The sequence below is a fragment of the Hyla sarda genome, chromosome 5, assembly GCF_029499605.1.
Source record: "Hyla sarda isolate aHylSar1 chromosome 5, aHylSar1.hap1, whole genome shotgun sequence".
Classification (NCBI taxonomy): domain Eukaryota; kingdom Metazoa; phylum Chordata; class Amphibia; order Anura; family Hylidae; genus Hyla; species Hyla sarda.
This window is the reverse complement of record NC_079193.1, coordinates 78,513,503-78,532,610: the sequence shown is the minus strand read 5'-3', so window position 1 is coordinate 78,532,610 and position 19,108 is coordinate 78,513,503. Positions and strand designations below refer to the sequence as shown.

Sequence of the window (19,108 nt, the reverse complement as noted above, 5' to 3'; positions counted from 1 at the left end):
GAAAAAAGGTACTCATCAGCGACTGTAGACTCAGGCTGCTGCTGATGGAGCTGGTACTGCTCCGGCCACCCCACTCCACCCCTCCCCAGCAGCCATGGCAGTGGAAGGTGAGCGAAGAGGGCCCCTGGATTAAGAACTGCGAGAGGATGGACAATGGAGCCAATAGGCATTGGCCAACTGACTACATAGGATGCCTCTGTGTCCTCCCTCTCATGCATCTTGCTTGCATCGTGCCATTTGTGCAAGTGACTCGGAGGGACTCCCTGCCTCCGTCTCCACTGCATACTGCCACGATGTGTCTGGGTCCTCTGTCTCACCTTCCTCATAAACCTCTAGCTCCTCTGGCTGCTCCTGCTCCTCCTCTCCTGTCAGATTACTAGAAAAACCACCCATTTCACGAAACCTAATCTGTACTCCACTGTGCCCTCCCCCTCTTCCTCCAGTTCAGCCCCCACAGGGCTCATGTGGCTGTGAAATGTAGGCACCACATCTCCAGTGCCCCGGCCAGCCATCGTTTTCAACACTTGTAAGAAATGAAGCAGTGGAATGACGTTGTTCATCCCGTAATCCTGGTGACTTACTAATAATGTAGCTTCCTCAAAGGGCCTGAGCAAATGGCAGGTGTCACGTTTGAGCTGCCACTGGTTCACATTGAAGTTACACAGTCCCCCTATCCACTTGGATCATCAAGAAATCGGTGATGGCATTTCTCTGTTTGTACAGTTGGTCCAACATATGAAGGGTGGAATTCCGTGTGGCAACCTCACAAATTAGACTATGTTGGGGGATACCGTTCTGACGCTGCAGCTCAAGGAGGGTGTGCCACTGGGTGATGCAGCAGGTTGGACCACTACATTGGAGCCACGGCCCTTCCAGGCTGCTTTATAGTAGCGAAGCATATATTGATGCAGGGCCGTGGTGCCAACATTGGGACCCTGGCCACACTTCACTTTCTGCCGACATATCTTGCATGTGGTTATGTTAACCTCCTTCGGATGCTTGATGAAAAACTGCGACATCACCAAGTAGCTGATTTTCCTGCCAGCAGTCCGCACTAATTGACTGCTACTGCCGCCGTCTCCAGGAACCCCTGTTCCACTACCTCCCGGGAAGGTAGGCTGCCGCGAAGTAGGTGGTCTCCCCGGGGCACGTTTGGCTCCAGAATTTCCACTTCTGCCACCATGCTGACTGAAAACCATGCTACCACCTTGCTTGCTCAGCTGCTGCCTCACGGGCAACCTGCAACCCTCTTCTCCTGATGATGATGAAGCCCCTTCTGCACCCAGCTCCCACGTGTGATTGTCTTCTTCCTCATTGAGTTGTGTCTGCACGTCACTGGTGTCCTCCTCAGGTTCCTCAACAGTGTCTGCCTCCCACGTCACTCTCCTCATCACTACTTGCCTGCCTAGATGTCTCCTCTACTTCTTGACTGGGCAGTAGCTGCTGACTGTCCTCTATTAGATTGTCTTCACTGAATAGTGGAGCTGAACCAACAGCATAAGATACTTCTTTAGGAGGGAACAGCATAGCACAGAGGCAATGGGAGGACAGGGACTGCTCCTGGCCATGCCAACTGAGGGTTGTGTCTGGGGATCCTACCGACTGTTGACTGGAGGTATCAGATTTCACTTGTGATGAAGTGGATGACCGTGTTAACCAATCGATTACGGCAGATGGGTTTCTGGTCGAGACACGACCGCTAGCTGATACTGGGAGCTCAGGCCTCTTGCTGCGACTCCTGCTGCCACTCATCCCTAGTCTGCTGCGACCTCTGCCTGATGAATTTAGGCCTCTGCCACTCCGCTGTGCACGTCCTGGCACTTCTCTGCCTGACATACTTAGTGCGTATATGAGGGGAGTACAATACGCTTCACTATGCTTAAAACAGTATTTGTCTAGAACAGCAGCAGGTGTGTACTTTTGCCTGGCCTTTCACAGTATGTATGGCCTTGACAGATTAACATGTACAAAATAGTACACTACTTAGGTGTACGTATGTGGTATGCACTTATGAGGGCAGAGAAATGCGGTACAGTACGCTTAAAAAAATGTATTGGAGTAAAACACCAGCTGGTGATTACTTTTGCCTGGACTTTCACAGTATCTAGGCCCTATACAGATTAACAGGCACAAAATAGTACACTACTTAGATGTATGTATGTGGTATGCACTTATGAGTGCAGAAAAATGCTCTACAATACGCTTAAAAAAAGTATTGGAGTAAAACACGAGCCAGTGATTACTTTTGGTTGTCCTTTCACAGTATCTAGGCCCTTGACAGATTAACAGGTACTAAATAATACACTACTTAGATGTACATATGTGGTATGTACTATTGAGAACAGAAAAATATGCTACAGAACGCTTAAAAAACGCATTGGCGTAAAACACTAGATGGTGATTACTTTTGGCTGTCCTTTCCCAGTATCTAGGCCCCTGGCAGATTAACAGGTACAAAATAACACACTACTTAGATGTACATATGTGGTACGCACGTATGAGGGCATAAAAATGTGCTACAGTACACTTAAAAAAGTATTTGAATACAATACCAGCCGGTGAGTACTTTTGCCTGACCTTTCACAGTATCTAGGCCCTTGACAGATTAACTGGTACAAAATAGTACACTACTTAGATGTAGGTATGTAGTATGCACTTATGAGAGCAGAAAAATGCGCTACAGTACGCTTAAAAAAACGTATTGGAGTAAAACACCAGTCAGTGATTACTTTGGCCTGGACTTTCACAGTATCTAGGCCCTTGACATAACATAGGGCTGTGACATCACAGGGGTGACTGGCTGCTGATAGGCTGCATCCTGCATGTTATTTAGGGTCATCCCTCCTACCTGCCTTCCCGCCTTGCCTTCCTGCCATCCCAGAGTTCCTTGCCCCATGTTCTCACATGTGGATTCGCCATTTTAGATGCCCTTGAGCCTGGACCGCACTAAATGGAGTTTAATTAAGCAATTTGCGCAATAGAATCGCAGTGATATTCGCAATTGTTGCAAATCAAATTTTTCATGAAATTCGTAACAAATCTACATTCGTCAGCTTCGATTCACTCATCTCTAATCACAACATTTTCCTTCATTTCTCAAATCCCAGGCTGTTTTATAGAAGTATAAATGAAGACTTATCTTCATCAGTCAAGAGAATGGCTTAGGGTTGATATTCCATTCTAGACTCTCCAAATGAAGATAATCATGCTTGTTTACAAATATATATATTCTATATGTAAATCCCACAATGAATTTTATAGATATTACAAAATAAACTTATGTCTCAATTTAGCATATCTTGTAAGGACTCATAAACATCATAAACACAGAAAATATGAACTTTTTTTAGACTTGCTGTGTTTTGTGAAGCATGGTGGCACCTGACAGAAGTTTGGGGCCCGGTGGTTTGTATTAACCAAGAGCGCAACAAAAGGGGTGGCAGGGGGAATGGTCACTTAGGCTAAATTCAGACGGGGGAATTTCCGTGAGGAATTCCTTAGAAGAATTTTACTGTACTATCAGAAGAGTTTTACTCCACATTCACTTTAATGGGATTCAATTGTCCTAACCAGACAGCCAAATTTCTGCGTCGGGAATTCCACTGCAGAAATTCCACTTTCCGCATCCAGTTTACTATATCTGATATTTGTGAAATTCCGCAGCAGATATCCATTGAAGTTGATGGGGATTGAATTTTGAGGAATTCTGTGTTCTGAAAACACAGAAATTCTGCCGCAATTCCAATACAGTTCAGTTCAGCAAGCTTTACTGATCAGAATTTGTGTGGAATTGCGGAAATTCCGTCATGTGAACATAGCCTTAGGAGGCCCAAAGTACTCTGCTACATAGGAAATCACCAAGGTTTACACTGGGATAATGAGCTTTACCTAGGGCCATGATTTTACTGTACTCACTAAGATCACTATTTTTACGTGTACGTCTGATGGTACAATTCTCTATAGAAGCAGTTCTAGAGTTTTCAATTGCAGCCAGTCCTGTGTTACAAAATATAATTGCCAAATTATGCAGTAAGTGTAGACAAAAATATATAGTTATCTCTGTATGTATGTAATGCCTAATTTAACCTGTGGAGGCACTATAGCAGAATTGATCATTTGTTGCTGGGCTGATTGATGTCCCATACTTTATAATAAGGATAATATGGGGGGGGGGGGGGGGGCAATTCCTTACCATTCTGAAATTGTATAAAATAATGCATTTGTCAAGGTTGTCACTCTTTTGTTATCATGCTATTAAAGTATGAAAGATCTCTGCAATAAACAAGCCTGAGTCACTCTCACGTCATATCGCTTTCCAAAGAGTAAACATGATATTAGCATAAACTGTACAGGATTTTCTATGAGGCCAAACCATGAGTCGCGGTCTGCGTGGCTCGTACTGATCCCATTGGTTTCATTGTAGCCGGTACCTTATTAGAGGTGACTGCTTGTGAGCGACCAGACAAGATGATGACATGTTCTTACCATAGGTTTTTTGTCACATACTTAGCATGTAATTTGTGTGTGGGGGAGAGCGCAGCATCCATGGTTTTATGCACACAGCCCATAATTTGTAATGTGATTTGCTGACAGACTTGTGTTGTTTGGGGGCTCCATTCTTGCAGATTTCAAACTGGGAATTACTGTGGGGTTTTCTAGCAAAAGCCATACATCTTAGAAAAATCATTTTGTGTTTGTTTTATCCCTCCCCCGTAATTCTTTGTTTTATTGGAAAGTGCAGGTGAACCTCCAATAGCTGAGAATATAAATTCTCCTGTAACATGGACTAAAGAAAAAAATATAGAGCACTGTTAACACAGTACAGTTTTTTAATGTGACATCAGCAAGACAGAACAACATGTTTTTCTTTTGTTCTGCTTATTTACCGTATATACTCGAGTATAAGCTGAGTTTGAGTGAACTCTCCACCTGTCAATCCCTTTCAGTGGTCTTCAACCTGCGGACCTCCAGATGTTGCAACACTACAACTCCCAGCACGCCCGGACAGTCCCATCAGCTGTCTGGGCATGCTGGGAGTTGTAGTTTTGAAACATCTGGAGGTCCGCAGGTTGAAGGCCACTGCCGGGCCTTCGTCATCATCCAGCCCCCCCCCCCCCCTTTAGTTTTGTACTCACCTCCCCTCTGTGGGAAGTTAGGGTGGGCTGGTCCGGGCCATCTATGGGGGCAGGGACCGTCCGGTGGGGAGGGTTAGTCGTTCCGGGCTGTCCATTTTCACCGGGAAGGCCCTCTTCTCCGCTCCGGGCCTGGCCCCGGACTAGTGACGTTGCCTTGACGATGACGCACAGGGACGTTCATGTGCAGGCAACGTCGTCAAGGCAACGTCACTAGTCCAGGGCCAGGCCCGGAGCGGAGAAGAGGGCCCCCGCCGGTGAAGAATGACTAACCCTCCCCACCGGACGGTCCCTGCAGCATAGATGGCCCGGACCAGCTCACCCTAACTTCCCACTGAGGGGAGGTGAGTACAAAACTAAAGGGGGGTCTGGATGATGACGAAGGCCCGGCAGTGGTCTTCAACCTGCGGACCTCCAGATGTTTCAAAACTACAATTATAACTTTTCCTGGGTTTTTGAGGTGAATTTAGGGGCCTCGGCTTATATTCGGGTCGGCATATACTCGAGTATATACAGTATTTATTTGTCTCTCCACCTTTTAAAAAGACACCACTGCAGCTTTTTTTTTTTTTGCGCCAAAGCCATTAGTCCATCCAGCAAAAAGGATTCAATGACTTTTTGTTTTTGGCAATTTTCTGATCCGCTTTTTCAAAAAAGCAACATGGTGTAGCTGTGGCATTTTTTAAATTTAGTTAGTGGCAGTTTTCCTCCAATAGACTTCTATAGGCTGAAAAAAACACCCAAAATAAACCCGTGGTTATATGTGTGCATTTTTTGGGGTGTTTTTTCTAGATTGTAAACCCTCACAGGCAGGACCCTCTCTCTTATATCAGTTCATCATCCACTGTTGAGAGTAAATGACAGACTAAATCCTAGAATCACATCAGAATTTTAATAGCTGATTGAAGAGCTGCACTGTCAGTTCCCCCTGCAGTAGATACTACTCTCGGGGGAAAGCAAAGTCACCGACCCCAGACAGAGCACCCCAATATGGGAGCTACGAGTAAACGGAGGAAGGTGAATTAAAGGGGTACTCCAATCGAAAACACATTTTTTTTAAATCAACCTACCAGTACTTATCAGCTGATCTATGCTCCACAGGAAGTTGTATTTAGTTCTGGAGTTCTTTTCTGTCTGACCACAGTGCTCTCTGCTGACACTAGAGATGGGTGAATAAAAGCTGACGAAGTCGAATTCGTTCATGAAAAATTTGATACCTCGCGCTTCGTGGTAACGAATAGCTTAATTCCCTACATGGGCCGGGGGGGTTAAAATGGCGGCTACACGTATGAGGACATGAGGCAAGGAAGTCTGGGAAGGCGGGTAGGTGGGATCACCCTGAATCACATGGTGGCATGCAGCCTATCAGCAGCCAGCCCTGTGATGTCACAGCCCTATATATTAAGCAGCCATTGCCAAAGATGGGCATTTACCATTTTGCTGAGAGAGCAGAGACTGTGTGTGCGCACTAATCACAGTTACTGACAATACAGATTTTACAGGGGCAAATCCATTCTCCTCAAGCCCACATTTGTTCTGCCTAAAGAGGGAGCAGACACTGTGTGGTCACTAATCAGTGTTACTGACAATACAGATTGGCACAGGGGAATTCCCTTGACCTCAAGCCCGCATCACTGCATGTAGGCCGGGAGAGTTTAGAAGTTATTTCATAGTTTGCCAATTGAGATTATCACAGGAAGCACTCCCCATTCAAAGACTGCAAGCAACCATTGTGATGCCATATGGACTCCCGACCCTGCTGCCACATCCAGACTCATTGTGCCACTCTGCAGCATTGATTCTCATAGCGACACCTGTAATCTTCATGTCATACTGAATAACAGTATTATTTCACTAACACAGCACACTCCCTATGCATGTTATGGCAAGGCAAAGTGTTCTGCACCCCTAATGAGGCTCTCTGAAGTCTGGAAATAGCCGTTTTCAATAGTGATTTGCCGCAAATATATTCAGATCATACCAAAAGTTTTCAGAAAATTCGGCGAATCGGACTAATCTAATTTTTTTTTAAATTCGCCCATCTCTAGCTGACACCTCTGTCAATGTCAAGAACTGTCCAGAGTACAAGCAAATCCCCATAGAAAACCTTTCTTGCTCTGGACAGTTCCTGATACGGACAGAGGTGTCAGCAGAGAGCACTGTGGTCAGACTAAAAAGAACTCCAGAAAGAAATACTTTCTGTGGAGCATACAGCAGCTGATATGTACTGGAAGGGTTAAGATTTTTAAAAAGAAGTAATTTACAAATCTGTTTAACTTTGTGACACCAGTTGATTTAAAAAAAAAAAAAAAAAAAATTCCACCGGAGTACCCCTTTAACCACTTAAGGACCTAGGGCATATGGATACGCCTTGACGTCCTGGTACTTAAGGACCCAGGGCGTATCCATACGCTCGTGGGAATTTCGGTCCCTGCTGCGCGCCGGGCCGGGACCGGGCCGGGGTGACTGCTGATATCAACCAGCAGGCACCCCGCGCAAATGCCCAGGGGGGTCATCAGAACCCCCCCCCCCCCCTGTCGGCGATCGGCGCAAATCGCAAGTGAATTCACACTTGCGATTTGCGCCGATTCCGGGTCATACGGGTCTATGGTGACCCGGAATAGAAGGGGGATCACGGTTGTCTAAGACACCCATGATCCCCCTGTAGGCATAGGAGTGAGGTGGCAGGGTTGCCACCCCTCCTATTGGTCTGCTATTGATCGTCAGAGGCGATGACCAATAGCAGACCGGGGACAGGGGGAGTTAACTTTCGTTTTCCCCGTCCTGCCCACCCACAATAGGCGGGGCAGAAAGGGGAACCGAAGGGGACCGGGCGCCGACATCCACTTACCGATCCGGAGGCTGCGGCGACGGTGATCGGCGGGCGGTGTGACGTGCGTCTGAAGAGGACGGCTCCCGGGATCCTACGGAAGCCGGTAAATTGATCTGGAAGGCTACAGTCTGAGACTGTGGTCTCTAAACTGTAGCCCTCCAGATGTTGCAAAACTACAACTCCCAGAATGCCCAGACAGCTGTTTGGGCATGCTGGAATATGTAGTTTTGCAAGAGCTGGAGGGCTGCAGTTTGAGACCACTATACAGTGGTCTCTAAACTATATCCCTCCAGATGTTGCAAAACTACAACTCCTAGCATGCCCACATAGCTGTTTGTTTTCTGGGCATGCTGGGAGTTGTAGTTTTGCAACATCTGGAGGTCCCCAGTTTGGAGATCACTGTGCACTGGTCTAAAAACTGTAGCTCTCCAGATGTTGCAAAACTGCAAATCCCAGCATGCACAGAAAGCAAACAGCTGTCTCGGCATGCTGGGAGTTGTAGTTGGGTACCTCCAGCTGTTGCATAACTACATCTCCCAGCATTCCCTTCGGTGATTAGTACATGCTGGGAGTTGTAGTTTTGCAACAGCTGAAGTCACACTGGTTGGAAAATACTGAGTTAGGTAACAGAACCTAACTGAAGGTTTTCCAACCAGTGTGCCTCCAGCTGTTGCAAAAGTACAACTCCCAGCATGCACAGTCTGTCAGTACATGCTGGGAGTTGTAGTTTTTAAACAGCTGGAGGTTTGCCCCCCCATGTGAATGTACAGGGTACATTCACATGGACAGGTTTACAGTAAATTTCCTGCTTCAAGTTTGGGCTGCGGCAAATTTTTCGCCGCAGCGCAAACTCCTAGCGGGAAATTCACCGTAACACGTCAGTGTGAATGTACCCTAAAAACACTACACTACACTATACTACACTAACACATAATAAAGGGTAAAACACTACATATACACCCCCTTACACTGTCCCCCCCAATAAAAATTAAAAACGTCTTGTACGGCAGGGCTTCCAAAACGGAGCCTCCAGCCAGTGGCGTTGTTAGGGGGGTGCGTGGGGTGCGGGCCGCACCGGGTGACACCCTCTGGTGGGGTGACACCCTGTCCCAGCGTTCATCCCTGTCACAAGCTATTTTTGTATACTCAGTCTGCAGTGCAGAGGGAGCGTGCACACAGCGAGTCTGTGGAGTTATCCGGCACTTACTCAGCTTCTCTTGCCCCTGATTGGCAGCTTTCTACTGCTCTGCTTGGGTCATGTGACACCAAAACATCACATGACCCCAGCAAGCAGGAAGTGCCTGGAGGATACAGGAGCCCAGGAGTGTTCTAAGGCAGGTAAGGTAAACTACCCCCCACCATCCATGCCCACCCTTTTCCAGCATCATCCCTCCCCCTTCCCAGCACAATCCCTGCTCACCCCCCACCCACCCCTTTCTCACCAGGGGTGCCCCCAGCTGTTGCAAAACTACAACTCCTAGCATGCTGGGAGTTGTAGTTTTGCAACAGCTGGAGGGTTGGGAAACACTGACATAAATAGGTGTTTCCCAACCAAGGTGTCTCCAAAGCAAAGCTACAATACTGTCCATGCATGCTGGGAGTTGTAGTTTTGTAACAGCTGGAGGCACTCTGGTTGGGAAAAACTGAGATAGGACATAGATCAGTGTTTCCTTAACAAGGTGCCTCCAGCTGTTCAAAACTACAACTCCCAGCATGCTAAGTTTTGTAGTTTTGCAACAACTGGAGTCACCCTGGTTAGGAAACATTGATCTATGTCCTATATCAGGGGTTCTCAACTGGCGGACCACGGTCCAGATCTGGACTGCGTCCGCCAGTCATTCGGACTATCCGCTGGATCTCCCCTTATTCATTTGTAGTGGTGTCTTTGAGACGCCAATACAAATGAATGGCCGCGGCCCAGAGCAAAGGAGCGCTGTGTCCCTGCCCTGCGCTTCTCCTATGATGCAGGCAGCACCATTAGCTGCCTGCATCATCTGCTCTGGCCAGGCCTGACTAGAAGAGGCCAGAGCAGCGGAGCAGTGCGGGACCTGGGAGGGCGAGCCTAAGCTCTCAGGTAAAAGTTTGTGTTCCCCCATCTGTGACTCTCCAGTTATTGTAGAACTACAGCTACCATCATGACCTTTTGTCTGTGCATGATGGGAGTTGTAGTTTTACAACAGATGGAGAGTTACAGTGGCAAAATTCATATGGGGGCACAGTGGCATTAATTCTGGGGCACAGTGGCATCATTAATTCTGTGGGTACAGTGGCATCATTAATTTTGTGGAACACAGTGGCATCCTTAATTCTGTGGGCACAGTGGCATCCTTAATTCTGTGGGCACAGTGGCATCCTTAATTCTGTGGGCACAGTGGCATCCTTAATTCTATGGGCACAGTGGCATCATAAATTCTGTGGGCACAGTGGCATCATAAATTCTGTGGACACAGTGGCATCATAAATTCTGTGGGCACAGTAGCATCATAAATTCTGTGGGCACAGTGGCATCCTTAATTCTGTGGGCACAGTGGCATCCTTAATTATGTGGAACACAGTGGCATCCTTAATTCTGTGGGCACAGTGGCATCCTTAATTCTGTGGGCACAGTGGCATCATAAATTCTGTGGGCACAGTGGCATCATAAATTCTGTGGGCACAGTGGCTTCATAAATTCTGTGGGCACAGTGGCATCCTTAATTATGTGGGCACAGTGGCATCAGAAATTCTGTGGGCACAGTGGCATCATAAATTCTGTGGTCACAGTGGCATCCTTAATTTTGTGGGACACAGTGGCATCCTTAATTCTGTAGGCACAGTGGCATCATTAATTCTGTGGGGCACAGTGGCATCATCATTTCTTTGGGTACTGTGGGATTATTAATTCTATGGTCACAGTGGCATCATTACTTCTGGAGGCACAGTGGCATCATTAATTCTGGGGATACAGTTGTGTCATTATTTCTGTGGGAGACAGTGGCATCATTAATTCTGTGGGTACAGTGACATCATTAATTCTGTGGTCACAGTGACATCATTAATTCTGTGGTCACAGTGGCATGATTAATTCTGTGGGTACAGTGGCATCATTAATTCTGTGGTCACAGTGGCATCATTAATTCTGTGGTCACAGTGGCATCATTAATTCTGGGGTTACAGTGGCGTCATTCATTCTATAGGCACAGTGGCTTCATTTTATTGTTTTAAGAGACACAGAGGTACAATTAGTCAATTAGAGCATAGCATCTGCAAGTAATGTTGCAGGGGAATAGTGTGTGGCAGTAATATAACAGGGGCCCAGTGTGTGGCAGAATTATTTTCAGGGGCACAGTGGATGGCAGTATTATTTTAAGGGGCACAGTGGGTAGCAGTAATATACCAGGGGCGCAGTGGGTGGCAGGTTTATATTCAGGGCAAAGTATGTGGTAGTATTATATTCAGGGATACAGTGTGTGGCAGTATTATATTCAGGGGTACAGTGTGTGGCAGTAATATACCAGAGGCACAGTGTGTGGCAGTATTATATTCAGGGGCCCAGTGTCAGTATTATATTCAGGGGACCAGTGTGTGGCAGTATTATATTCAGGGGTACAGTGTGTGGCAGTATTATATTCAGGGGTACAGTGTGTGGCAGTAATATACCAGAGGCACAGTGTGTGGCAGTATTATATTCAGGGGCCCAGTGTGTGGCAGTAATATATTCAGTGGGTACAGTGTGTGGCAATATTATATTCAGGGGGTACAGTGTGTGGCAGTATTATATTCAGTGGGTACAGTGTGTGGCAGTAATATATTCAGGGGGTACAGTGTGTGGCAGTATTATATTCAGGGGTACAGTGTGTGGCAGTATTATATTCAGTGGGTACAGTGTGTGGCAGTATTATATTCAGTGGGTACAGTGTGTGGCAGTATTATAGTCAGTGCAGCAGTATTCAGGTCATACATCCTCCACATTTCAGTTGTTAGTTTGCTATTGCCTTCATGGCACTGAAGCCTCTAGGTGTGCACCAAGCCTTAGCATACAGCTTGAACCTTTACCGGATGGCAGACCTGGATAAGCGGACCCTCACTAAAAATAGGTGAGTACCTCTGGTCTATATATATTCCCTATCTATCTATGTCAGTGTTTCCCAACCAGGGTGCCTCCAGCTGTTGCAAAACTACAACTCCCAGCATGTTGGGGTGACACCATTTTCTACCGCAACGGGTGACACCAGCCCTAGCAACGCCACTGCCTCAAGCTGTTGCAAAACAACAACTCCCAGCATTTCTGGACAGCCACTGACTGTCCAGGCATGCTAGGAGTTTAGCAACAGCTGGAGGCACCCTGTTTGGGAATCACTGGCGTAGAATACCCCTATGTCCACCCCTATGCAATCCCTAATTTAGTCCTCAAATGCGCATGGTGCTCTCTCACTTCGGAACCCTGTCGTATTTCAAGGAAACAGTTTAGGGCCCTATATGGGGTATCGCCGTACTCAGAAGAAATTGCACTACAAATTTTGGGGGTCTTTTTTTCCTTTTACCGCTTGTAAAAAGGAAAAGTTGGGGGCTACACCAGCCTGGTGTTGCCCATACTTTTTATTTCCACAAACGGTAAAAGGAAAAAAAGACCCCCAAAATTTGTAACGCTATTTCTCCTTAGTATGGAAATACCCCAGATGTGGGTGTAAAATGCTCCGCGGACGCACAACAATGCTCAGGAATGAGAGCGCACCATGTACATTTGAGGCCTAAATTGGTGATTTGCACAGGGGTGGCTGATTTTACAGCGGTCCTGACAAACGCAAAAAAATAAATACCCACATGTGACCACATTTTGGAAACTACACCCCTCACCGAACGTGACAAGGGGTATAGTGAGCCTGAACAGGTGTTTGACGAATTTTCATTAAAGTTGGATGGGAAAATGAAAAAAATTATATTTTTTCACTAAAATGCTGGTGTTACCCTAAATTTTTCATTTTCACAAGGGAAAATAGGAAAAAAGCCCCCCCAAATTTGTAACCCCATCTCTTCTGAGTAAGAACGTACCCCATATGTGAATTTAAAGTGCTCTGTGGGTGAACTACAATGCTCAGAAGAGAAGGAGCGCCATTGGGATTTTGCAGAGAAAATTTGTCAGGAATTGAAGGCCACATGTGTTTACAAAGCCCCCATAGTGCCAGAACAATGGACCCCCGACACATGTGACCCCATTTTGGAAACTGCACCCCTAACGTAATGTAATAAGGGGTACATTGAGAATTTACGCCCCACAGGTGTCTGACAGATTTTTGGAACAGTGGTCCGTAAAAATGAAAAATTAAATTTTTCATTTGCACAGCCCACTGTTCCAAAGATTTGTGGGGTGTAAATACTCACTGCACCCCTTATTAAATTCTGTTAGGGGTTTAGTTTCCAAAATGGGGTCACATGTGGGGGGGTCCACTGTTCTGGCACCACGGGGGGCTTCGTAAACGCACATGGCCCCTGACTACCATTCCAAATGAATTCTCTTTCCAAAAGCTCAATGGCGCTCCTCCTCTTCTGAGCATTGTAGTTCGCCAGCAGAGCATTTTACATCCTAACATGGGGTACAGATTTTGGGGGTCAATTTCTCCTATTACCCCTTGCAAAAATGTAAAATTTAGGGGGAAAACTGCATTTAAGTAAAAAAAATTTTTTTTTTCCATTTACACATCCAACTTTAACGAAAAGTCGTCAAATACCTGTGGGGTGATAAGGCTCAGCGGACCCCTTGTTACGTTCCTTGAGGGGTGTAGTTTCCAAAATAGTATGCCATGTGGGTATTTTTTGCTGTTTTTGCACCACAGGGTCTTCCTAAATGCGACATGCCCCCAAAAAAACATTTCAGCAAAAGTTGCTTTCAAAAAGCCAAATGTGACTCCTTCTCTTCTGAGCATTGTAGTTTGTCCGCAAAGCATTTTACGTCCTAACATGGGGTATTTCCATACTCTGAAGAGATGGGGTTACAAATTTGGGGGGGGGGGGGCATTTTCTCCCATTACCCTATGTAAAAATGGTAAATTTGGGGGGAAAACTGTACTTTAGTGTGAATTTTTTTTTTTCCATTTACACATCCGATTTTAATGAAAAGTTGTCAAACACCTGTGGGGTGTTAAGGCTAACTGGACCCCTTGTTACGTGCCTTGAGGGGTGTAGTTTCCAAAATGGTATGCCATGTGGTGTTTTCTGCTGTTCTGGCACCATAGGGGCTTTCTAAATGTGACATGCCCCCCAAAAACCATTTCAGAAAAATTCACTCTCCAAAATCCCATTGTCGCTCCTTCCTTTCTGTGCCCTCTACTGCGCCCGCCGAACACTTGACATACACATATGAGGTATTTCCTTACTCGAGAGAAATTGGTTTACAAATTTTGGGGGCTTATTCTCCTATTACCACTTGTAAAAATTCAAAAACTGGGTCTACAAGAACATGCGAGTGTAAAAAATGAAGATTTTGAATTTTCTCCTTCACTTTGCTGCTATTCCTGTGAAACACCTAAAGGGTTAACACACTTACTGAATGTCATTTTGAATACTTTGAGGGGTGCAGATTTTATAATGGGGTCATTTGTGGGGTATTTCTAATATGAAGGCCCTTCAAATCCACTTCAAAACTGAACTGGTCCCTGAAAAATTCAAATTTTTAACATTTTGTGAAAAATTTGAAAATTGCTGCTGAACTTTGAAGCCCTCTGATGTCTTCCAAAAGTAAAAACATGTAAACTTTACGATGCAAACATAAAGTAGACATATTGTATATGTGAATCAATGTATAATTAATTTGGAATATCGATTTTCCTTATAAGCAGAGAGCTTCAAAGTTAAAAAAATGCAAAATTTTCAATTTTTTCATCAAATTTTTGAATTTTTCACCAAGAAATTATGCAAGTATCGACAAAATTTTACCACTAACATAAAGTAGAATATGTCAAGAAAAACAATCTCGGAATCAGAATGAAAGGTAAAAGCGTCCCAGAGTTATTGATGCTTGAAGTGACAGTGGTCAGATGTTCAAAAAATGGCCGGGTCCTTAAGGTATATTTGGGCTGGGTCCTTAAGGGGTTAAAGTGTCTGGGGACAGTAGAAAAATAATACATTTTACTGGACAATCCCTTTAAGTTCCTGGGCCCCAATTCAAAATGTGTAACAGGTCCCCAAACCGTTTATAATACTGGTATTTTTATATATATATATATATGGCAGAAGTATCTTTGGGTCCCCACAGGCCACAGGCAATCTGAAGAAGGGATATGCTGATCCCGAAACACGTTATTGCCTGCATGCATTTTAAAAAACAGTTTTATTTATTTATTATATATAAATAAATCTTTTTAAACCTACGTCTTGCCTGAACCATTTCTGGACCGAGCAGCGCTGGACACAAGGGCCTCCTTTTTCCTCCTCATTCACCCACAGGCCACAGGGCCGAGGTGTGACCTCCCTGGTTTTAACTCCCTCTACACCAACTGAGTTGTCCATAACAACCAATCAGATTGCTTCTTTCATTTTTGACAAGGCCTCTGGAAAATGAAAGAAGCGATCTGATTGGTTGCTTTGTGCCACTCAGCAAATTTTCCTCCGAAAAAGTTTTGAGAAATCTCCCCCATAGTGTATGAAATAAAGGTTCATAGAATAGTAACTGAGAAATCATATTCCGATACATGTAAAACAATGAAAATAATTAAGAAAAATTGTGAAGGGAATACTATAAAAAGGAGGGGTCTGTGAATTGAAACAAAAACAGTATGCTAGAAAAGACACACAAATCCACTGTATTAAAGGCTACTCTATTACAGAATGTAAGGTAATGAAGGAGTATAATACAACATGTAAGGAAGGATTTATGAGGGGCATTTATCAAAACTGAACTTGCTTTTAGTTCAGTTTAGATAAAAAAAAGTTTCGGGCAAAGTGACATCCATGCGCCAAATTTATCAAATGGCGCACGGACATTGATGAATGCCCCCTGAACTGCTCTGTTTAACCTCTTAAGGACGCAGGGCGTATGGATACGCCCTGCATTCCGAGTCCTTAAGGACGCAGGGCGTATCCATACGCCTTTGGGAATTCCGGTCCCCACCGCTAGCCGGTTGGGGACCGGAGCCGGATGCCTGCTGAAATCGTTCAGCAGGCATCCCGGCATATCGCCCAGGGGGGTCATTATGCCCCCCCCCCATGTCGGCGATCGCCGCAGATCGCTGGACAATTCAGTCCAGCGATCTGCGGCGATTCCGGGTCAATCGGGTCTCCAGTGAACCGGTGGCCCGGAATTGCTTGCTGATCGGGGCTGTCTCTGACGGCCCCAAACAGCCAGAGCCTGCAGGGGTGAGGTGGCACTGGTGCCACCTCACGATCGCCCTGATTCGTTGGCCGGATTACTCTTCCGGAGGGCGTGAGCGGGTGCGGGAAGACGACCCCGGGTGCTGGGGACCCCGATCCCCGGCGTCCATGTTGGGATCGGGGCCCCAGGAGCGACGGCGGCGGCGAGGGACTTTCCTGCGATGAAGCAGCAGCAGGAGGTAAGTGACAGCCTCCTGCTGTTGCTTAGCAACAGCTCCTAGCATGCAAAAAGGGCATGCTGGGAGCTGTAGTTATGCAACAGCAGTAGGCAGACCACCAAAACTCCCAGCATTCCCTTATGGGCATGCTGGGACTTATGGTTTTGCAACAGCTGGAGGCACATTTTTTCTATGGAAAAGTGTACCTTCAGCTGTTGTATAACTACAACTCCCAGCTTGCACAAACAGCTAAAGTGCATGCTGGGAGTTGTAGTGGTGCATCTGCTGGTTGCATAACTAAAACTCCCAGCATGCCCGTTGGCTGTCGGTGCCTGTTGAGAGTTGTAGTTTTGCAACAGCTGAAGGCACACTGGTTGTGAAACTTAGAGTTTTTTTTTTTTTTACCTAACTCAGTGTTTCACGACCGGTGTGCCTCCAGCTGTTGCAAACTACAACTCCCAGCAGTCACCTTACACCATGCACCGTACATGCTAGGAGTTGTAGTTTTGCAACAGCTGGAGGCACACTGGTTTTGAAACACTGAGTAAGGTCACAAACTCTGTGATACATAACCAGTGTGCCTACAGCTGTTGCAAAACTAAAACTCTCAGCATGTACAGTCTGTCAGCGCATGCTGGGAGTTGTAGTTTTGCAACAGCTGGATGTCCCCCCCAATGTGAATGTACAGGGTACATTCACATGGGCGGAGGCTTACAGTAAGTATCGGGCTGCAAGTTTGAGCTGCAGCAAATTTTCTGCAACAGCTCAAACTGCCAGCGAGAAACTACTGTGAACCCCCGCCCGTGTGACTGTACCCTAAAAACACTACACTACACTAACAAAACATAAAATAAAAAGTAAAAAACACTACATATACACATACCCCTACACAGCCCCCCTCCCCAATAAAAATGAAAAATGTCTGGTATGCCACGGTTTCCAAAACGGAGCCTCCAGCTGTTGCAAAACAACAACTCCCAGTATTGTCGGACAGCCGTTGACTGTCCAGGCATGCTGGGAGTTTTACAACAGCTGGAGGCACCCTGTTTGGGAATCACTGGCGTAGAATACCCCTATGTCCACCCCTATGCAAGTCCCTAATATAGGCCTGAAATGCGCATGGCGCTTTCACTTTGGAGCCCTGTCGTATTTCAAGGCAACAATTTAGGGGCACATATGTGGTATCGCCGTACTCAGGAGAAATTGGGCTTCAAATTTTGGGGGGTATTTTCTGCTTTTACGCTTTTTAAAAATGTAAAGTTTTTGGGAAAAGAAGCATTTTAGGTAAAATTTTTTTTTTTTTTTTTTTACATATGCAATAGTCGTGAAACGCCTGTGGGGTATTAAGGTTCACTTAACCCCTTGTTACATTCCCCGAGGGCTCTAGTTTCCAAAATGGTATTCCATGTGTTTTTTTTTTGCGGTCCTGGCACCATAGGGGCTTCCTAAATGCGGCATGCCCCCAGAGCAAAATTTGCTTTCAAAAAGCCAAATGTGACTCCTTCTCTTCTGAGACCTGTAGTGCGCCAACAGAGCACTTTTCACCCCTATATGGGGTGTTTTCTGAATCGGGAGAAATTGGGCTTCAAATTTTGGTGGGTATTTTCTGATTTAACCCTTTGTATAAATGTAAATTTTTTGGGAAACCAAGCATTTTAGGTAAATTTTTTTATTTTTTTTTACATATGCAAAAGTCGTGAAACACCTGTAGGGTATTAAGGTTCACTTTACCACTTGTTACGTTCCCCGAGGGGTCTAGTTTCCAAAATGGTATGCTATGTGTTTTTTTTTTGCTGTCCTGGCACCATAGGGGCTTCCAAAATGCGGCATGCCCCCAGAGCAAAATTTCCTTCAAAAAAGCCAAATGTGACTCCTTCTCTTCTGAGACCTGTAGTGCGCCAGCAGAGCACTTTTCACCCCCATATGGGGTGTTTTCTGAATCGGGAGAAATTGGGCTTCAAATTTTGGGGGGGTATTTTCTGCTATTACCCTTTTTAAAAATGTAAAACTTTAGGGAAACCAAGCATTTTAGGTAAATTTTTTTTTTTTTTTTTTTTTTTTACATATGCAAAAGTCGTGAATCACCTGTGGGGTATTAAGGTTCACATTACCACTTTTTACGTTCCCCGAGGGGTCTAGTTTCCAAAATGGTATGCCATGTGGTTTTTTTTTGCTGTTCTGGCACCATAGGGGCTTCCTAAAGGTGACATGCCCCCCAAAAACCATTTGACGCTCCTTCCCTTCTGAGCCCTCTACTGCGCCCGCCGAACACTTTACATAGACATATGAGGTATGTGCTTACTCGAGAGAAATTGGGTTTCAGATACAAGTAAAAATTTTCTCCTTTTTACCCCTTGCAAAAATTCAAAAATTGGGTCTACAAGAACATGCGAGTGTAAAAAATGAAGATTGTGAATTTTCTCCTTCACTTTGCTGCTATTCCTGTGAAACCCGTAAAGGGTTAAAACGCTTACTGAATGTCATTTTGAATACTTTCGGGGGTGCAGTTTTTATAATGGGGTCATTTATGGGGTATTTCTAATATGAAGACCCTTCAAATCCACTTCAAACCTGAACTGGTCCCTGAAAAAAAGCGAGTTTCAAAATTTTGTGAAAAATTGGAAAATTGCTGCGGAACT

The 19,108-nt window shown here is 45.4% G+C and overlaps 1 protein-coding gene across 11 annotated transcripts in view; it reads left to right on the top strand.

Annotated features, from left to right (window-relative positions):
• Nucleotides 1–19,108, top strand: part of HDAC9 (histone deacetylase 9) — a 656,589-nt gene that overhangs the window by 436,008 nt on the left and 201,473 nt on the right. The window contains exon 1 of one of the 11 annotated variants that reach the window (XM_056519751.1): nucleotides 5,387–5,476. The exons of 9 other annotated variants lie outside the window; for them this stretch is intronic. The gene's annotated coding sequence lies outside the window, so the exon portion shown is untranslated. Of the gene's footprint in view, nucleotides 1–5,386; nucleotides 5,477–9,262; nucleotides 9,304–19,108 lie in introns of those variants that run through there. One more of the 11 variants, XM_056519748.1, reaches the window with a different exon arrangement.